The sequence below is a fragment of the Populus euphratica genome, unplaced genomic scaffold (assembly GCF_000495115.2).
Source record: "Populus euphratica unplaced genomic scaffold, PopEup_1.0 scaffold12.1, whole genome shotgun sequence".
In the NCBI taxonomy this organism is placed as follows: domain Eukaryota; kingdom Viridiplantae; phylum Streptophyta; class Magnoliopsida; order Malpighiales; family Salicaceae; genus Populus; species Populus euphratica.
This window is the reverse complement of record NW_011499858.1, coordinates 1376352-1383936: the sequence shown is the minus strand read 5'-3', so window position 1 is coordinate 1383936 and position 7585 is coordinate 1376352.

Sequence of the window (7585 nt, the reverse complement as noted above, 5' to 3'; positions counted from 1 at the left end):
CCCTTTTAATTATTTCATAATTTCAATTTTTATTGTTATGTTTAGATTTGAATCATTTGTTTTAATTAATTTAATTCCCACTTGTAGATTTTATAACTTTAAAATAAAAATCATAAAATATATGAGAAATATAAACAAGATAGAGAAAGGTATAAGAGAGAGAAAATTAAAATCAACCGGACAAAATCCAAACCAAATTGCCAAACAAGATCACCATCAAATGAAAGCTCTCATCATAAAGAGCTCATGAATACTTAATTTGGATAATTTAATTGCAGAATTTGGAAGATATAATAAAAAATTAATAAATACAAATAAAAATATTGATAGAATTTTATCGTCGATAAATTACAATAACATTTATCAAAAAAATATTTCCCTGTTATGTTCGTTGGTATCTACTAATGAAAGTTTTTTGTTGGTATATACTAAGGGAATTACAATTAAAAATGAGGGAATGAAAAAAATTACACGTCATTATTATAAATGATATTACCGATGAAATGAACTCACTGTTAAGATCCATCAGTGAATGTGTTGATAGTTTTTAAGTTATAACCTAGCAATCGACCTCTCATTTTCCCTACTCTATTGCTTCTTCTTCTTCTTTTATTTTTTTGTCAAAAAAGTAAACAATAACCCCTCCTCTTTATTTTATCACAAATTAAGCTCACATAATCACAAATACAGTCATTGCAACATTCATTTTATTAGTATCCGTATTCTTTATTAATTTTTTTGAAAACCCACATAAAGTAAACAAAACTATTTATTTTTTTTTGTTGTAACTCATTTTTTTAATGTTAATTTTTATGGCATTTTGATGTGGTATCTGAGGTTTGTTTATGTGCTTACTTATTTTATATCTTTTCTCGTAGAAAATTCTTGTATGAGTGTATGATTTGTACATGTTATGGCTTATTCATGATTTTAAAAAATTATATTTATTTTTAATTTAATGAAATTGAGTTTGATTTTGTGATTTAGATGTTTTGTAATGAAATAAATAATGACTTATTTAATGAGTACATTTCATATTTTGTTAATTTTATTGTTAAGTTAAAAATTTCAGTAAATATGAAGAAATTTAAATTTTTATAAATTGATAAAGATTCAAGGATACTATTAAAATAGATTGAATAAATTTGAGTTAAACTAATAATAGCTAATTAGTTGGATATCAATAATTTGTTTAATTCTCATAATTAATTAGTACATGTTGTCATTAATATTTTATATAGGTTTCATATAAATTGTTGTTACCTAATTTGGGGCCCTACATAAATATATAAAAAATCAGAAAAGAAAAAAACCAAAAAATAAGAAAAAGGAAATACAAAAAAGTTCAAAATGTTAAAAAAATAATAAAAATATATATAAGTAGAGAAAACATAAAGAATGCCCAGAAAATTGTCAAGTACTAATTGAAAAGGATCAAAATATACAAGGTCAGAAAAATTAGCAGTGTAATATAGACTAGTGAAGGCTCCTTGAATTGAAAAATAAAATTTGAGAAATAAAATTTAAAATTGAATGTTTAAGGACTCAATTGAAATATTTCAAGGTTTAATTAGATTTATTAAGAATTTAGTTGCAAAAAAATAATAATTGAGCTTAATTTGAGCTATAATTAAAAGAAATTGAAGTTTGTGAATTAAATTATAATTTTAATAAAATAATTTGTTCAAATCAAAGATTTAATTACATAAATATTAAAATCTGATAAACAATTAAGGATTTGATTGAAGAAATTTAAAATTAAAAACTAAACCAAAAAATATGACTTTAAAAACTAAAATTGATGAAATCAAGTTTTTCAAAGAAGGTTAAAAGTCAAATAATTAATATTAAACTTATTTAATCCTAAATCAAACACAATTTAACCGTTGAAAAAGGGAGGAACTTTTAAAAAGTTAACATTTAACCTAAAAAATAAGGTTACTCACCTTCGAAAATGGAAGGTAGATGATTTTAAAGGAAAACAATATATATTAAACTTTATACATTTTCTCTCCCTGTTTATTTTTATTTTAAAATTTATTTATATTTTTTATCAACTTTTAATTTTGGATCCATAATATAAATTTATAATATTTTATACATACATTAACTAAATTTGATGTAACTTATTACATGACGCGTCATTTTTTTTTTCAAGTCATATCAAACATTCTTAGTACTTCACCACTCAAAGGTTATTTTACATTTTATGTTTGATATTATAATATAGGGTATTTTTCAAAAATATTTTTTATTTTAAATCTATCAAAATATTTTTTTAAGATTTTTTTAATTTTTACATCAGTACATTAAAACTATTGAAAAACATTAAAAAAAATATCAATTTGATATTTACTAAAAAAACTATTAAAAAGCACCTAGAAGAAAATACAACTTTACTCCCAAACACATAATATAATCTTACTATCTTAACATTTTTCATCTAGATTTTTAACTTTATAATTTTATTCCTCAAAACTAGTTTAATTCTTTTTTTTTTCATTATATGTTTATTTATACAAATTCCATTAGGGTCAGTTAAAAAAGAAATCTGATTTAATATGTTAAATTTGCGACTTGAGTTATAAGATTGAGATAACCTAATAGAATTTTTTTAAAAAAATTTATAAAGTCTCATTATCAATCAGTCAAATATTGAAGAATAAAACTAAAATGATAAATAAATTAAAAAAAGAAGATGAAAAACAACCCAAATCAGTCTATCAAACTCATAACCTAAGTCATGAAACCAAAATAACCTTATTGAAAGAAAATAAAAAAATGACATAATTTAACTTGGATTATCTTGTCAAAGCCACAACTTTAATCATGAAACTAGAATAACATCATAAAAAGCAAATCAAAATAAATTATAAAATTTAATATTCAATTGATCAAGCCGGACTGAATGTTAAATGATGAAATTTGTAAAAATATTAATTAAAAAAATGACCCAAAAATAAGTCAAGTTAATATAGGTTAACCCGTTAAATATTATTCTCAGATCATGAGGTCGGAATAACCTCATAAGATTAAATCAAAATAAATCATGAAATTTAATTTTCAATCAAATATCATATTAAATAATAAAATTGAAAAAAATCGATTAAAAAATAAAAGAACAAATTGAGTCATCTGAATTAACTTGTTAAATTCACAACCCAATTCATGAGGTTAAAATACCAAAACCTGCAATCCTGATCATTAGACCAAGATATACTCATTGAGAAAAATTAAAACAAATTATGAAATTCGATTCTCAATCAATCTAATATTAAATAATAAAATTAAAAAAATAAACATAAAAATAACATAAAAAAATAATCTGAGTCAACTCGTTAAATATTATTCTTAAGCCTAATTCTCATTTAATTCAATATTAAATAATATAATTAAAAATAAAAAGTTAAATAAGAAAGGAAAAAAATTTCAATTAGATTAATTAATCAAACTCGTGATTTGCATTATTAAGATAAAACAACTAAAAAACAAATAAAAAATAAAAAATATTAATTAAAAAAAGAGAGTATATATCCCGAGTACTCAGAGCTCGTGGGGAGGTACGGGAAATACTATTAATTATTACAGTACCTTCCAGTGTTGGTAATAATACAGTATAATGATCGCAGAATAGAAAGTGAAAGCCTAGCAAGAAAAAAAGCTATCGTTAATGTGTGCTCATTAAATAGAAATTTATTGTTCGGTTTTCAACGCTTCGGCTTCATCTTTATTCGAGGCTCTTCTTTGTGGGCACACCACTGCCCATGTGCAATAAATGGAAACGTAGTTACTTCTAGTTAGGCTCTTCTTTGCGGGCACAAGACATGACTATGTTTTATATTTTATAATATATTTTGTTTAAAAATATATTAAAATAATATTTTTTATTTTTAAAAAATTATTTTTCATTTCAATATATTAAAATATTAATTTGAAAAAAAAATAAAACATAAAAATAAGCAGCCATTTACAATAGTTTTTTTTTTGAATTACTGGTGACTATATTTGTATAATCATTCTCTTAAATTTTTTTAGTTTTAAATTAATAATTTTATATTTTTTTAATTTTTGACATAATAACATCAAAAATATTATTTTAATATATTTTGAAATAAAAAATAGTTTAAAAACTAATATTTATCATAGTCACAAACATTACATTACGTAAAGATCTAATATTTAATATGTTTATAACTTAGTCCATTAATTTGTTAATTTTATTTTCTCAAGTTATTTTAATTTTTTTTGAAAATAAAGAAAAGAGAAACATTTAAGATGAAAAAAAAAGACTATCAATTGGGGAAAAAACTAATGTAATCAATGGAGGTTGGATATCAATGTTGGTCCAAGGATTATTTAATTAATTTTAATAGTATGGGGACTAATTAATCAATGTAAACAAGAATTTTATTATGTTGAATATAAAAATGAATATTTATTTAATCCTTGCCAATCTAGAGAAATAATAATAATAATAATAATAATTGCTAACGTTAGAATATATATATATATATATATATATAAATTAAAACAACAATATTAAAGGATGAAGTGTTTAGAATGTTTGGATTATATATAATAACTCATGTATAATGGTGGGTTCAATAGTTTTTTGAAATATTTTAAATTAAATATAAATTTTAAAAATAAATAATGAATATTGGTGGGATCCAATATTAGGTTTAATTAATATGATGTTACTATCTTAACACTTACCATCTAAATTTTTAACCTTATACTAAACATAATTTAATATGAAAAGTCAACTCTATCTCTCATCATAAAAATATAATTTAAAAGTTAACTATATTGATACAACTAAAAGATTGATATCTTTTATCAAGTGTAAGAATGTCAAAATAATAAATAACCCGATAAGACTGAGATTGATCCACATGGAGGTTAACTATATAAATTATAAACAACAACAATAAGAAGTTAAAAATGACTTTGAGATTATAAGATTAATGTGAGGATTAAACAATGATAAAAATACATGTCAAGGGTAGAGGATCCACTAATGGTATTTCAAACAAATATAATATAAACACTTTTTATTACTCAATTGGAAACCATAGACAAAGAAAGTTTTAATCAAATTATAAATTGTTAACATGATTACATTAATTATCTTATTCAAATAATGCTAATACTTGTAAATGTTGTCAGGTATTCATAATTATAACTTATGTTAACAATAAATCAAGTTCCTTTTATAACACAATAGTCGATTATACTATACGGTTGGGTTCTCAAAGTATCAAGTATTTGTTGTACCAAGTGTTATACAACACAAATCTAGATTAACCATTTAACAGGTGAAGTATTAAAAGTGAACAAATCAGGGCCTTTATTGCATAAATATTAAAGTTTGATGGTCAATTAAGGACTTAATTGAAGAAATTCAAAACCAAGGACTAAAATGGAAAAAGGCGCGTAAGTAGAGGGGCTGAAATTAAAGTCGGATCAGGAGCCCAATTGAAAAAATTAAAAGTTTATTACTTAATTGAGGGTCAAACTGCACTAATTCAAGACCAATGTCCAAAGTAAAAAAGGTGGTCAATTTTAGGGCTACTGTTGGATTTTTGGCAGGGATGCAATTGCATTGATTTTAAATTAATATTGCAATTTAGGATTTGATTGAGAAAAAATACAAATTGAGAACCAATGTGAAAGTTGACACGTTTTGTTGGCTTTTCATTTAAATAAAATTGCACGTTTTGACCAAAATGGTGCTGTTTCATGCATTGTTTTTTTTTTAAAAAAGGAAAAAACTCAAAACAGTATCATTCATCTTCTTCCCCTGGACTTGTGAAATAGGGGAAGAAGGTGATCTTCTTCCTTCCTCTGTTATCGCCCTCAATCCTTCCAGCCGACACCTTCAAAAAGACTCGAACACCACTTTCCACGTGTTAGACGGACGGTGGAGGTGCGGCAGCACGGTGGCCTCCCCAATCATGTCCCCCCTGTTTTTGCCTATAAAAATAAAGGGAAAAAAGAAGGGACCCGAGAGAAATAGAGGAGAAAGAGATTGAGACCGAGATGAAGAAGAGGAGAGAGAGGGACAGAACAAAAGAGAAAAAAAACTAAAAAAGAAAGAAGAAGAACATAAGGAAAAAAATAAAAAACAGAGAGAGATAGGGAAAACAGAGGCAGAACCGATGAAAATCATCATCGTCGGCACTATCTCTGCCATCTCCAGCTACCACAAACAACAGCAACCACCGCCCTTCACTCCAGGTACTCTTCTCTCCTTCCTTGCTCTGTTTTTCTATTTTCATCCATTTGCATGCAGAACGTGAGCAATTCATATTCTATAGCAAGATGAAAATAATTGGTCAGTTACTGTGTTGTGCACAGTAACCAGCCAATTACCATTTTTGGGCATGTGCTGGCCAATTGATGCATACACCGGCCCATTTTATTTTATATTGGGCTAGCGCCTGCCCGTTTCATGTTAGGCCAGAATTGGCCCATTTTGTTATATGTTGGGCCGATGCTGGCCCATCATTTTTTATATTAGGCTATGCTGGCCCATTTCAAATAAATACATTATAAAAATACAACTCCGGTATTAAAATAGTCGGTTATTATCAAAACTTCCAAAAATACAAGAAAAATTAAAAAAAAGAAAAATATTTTTGTGTATACGGCCAAGTGTCTCAAAGCTAAAAAAATTATATTGTGTTTTTTATATACTAAAAAAAACAATATTTTAGCATATATTTTAGCTTTAATAACCAATTTATCAAAGTCAATAGAATATTGACCAAAATTTTAAAAATAAAAAAAAATTATTTTTATTTGTCTCTTAGTATCCGAAATATGACATTATATATAATGCGTATTCTGGATATTTAATTTTTTTAAACACTAGAACTGTTAGGTTTTACCACATTAAGATAAAAATCTTCTTAGTGAAGAGGGTTTGTCTTGAACTTTAGATAGACTAACAATAAAAAACTACACAACAAGACTTTTGATTTTATTAGACAAAACAATGCAGCCTACCTTAGGTAGGGTGTATTTAGGATGCTAATACCTTCTATTTACGCAACCAGTCACCGTACCCAATTTCTGAGATCAGTTAGGATTTCTAGTGACCAGAATACTAGGTGACAACTCCCATTCAAATTTTTCATTGATACGAGACACAAGAATTCTTTATCTCTTCATATTTTACCGGAAATACACCATTTCTGTCTTTTCTTGGAGAGTGGATGAACGCCGCGACACCGCATACGTGTGACAATCATAATCATAATCAAAATAAGATTAAATAAATTAAATAATATAATTTATTATCAACTCAACAATTGACTGATTTATATTTAAATATCAAATGCTAACAATGTGTTATATCCTTTAAATATTAATAAAATCATATATGATTTAACTTAATCATTCAATGAATAATTTCTCAAAATAATTATTATATATCCTTCAAGAGTAATCTAGTTTAGATGTTATAATATAGAGTGTGTCTACTTTATCAAATATAAATCTCACCTTTATAGTTATTGATTTTTTAAATAAAATTTGAAATTCTTTTCAAATTTTACTCCATCTTGCACAAAGATTTCAA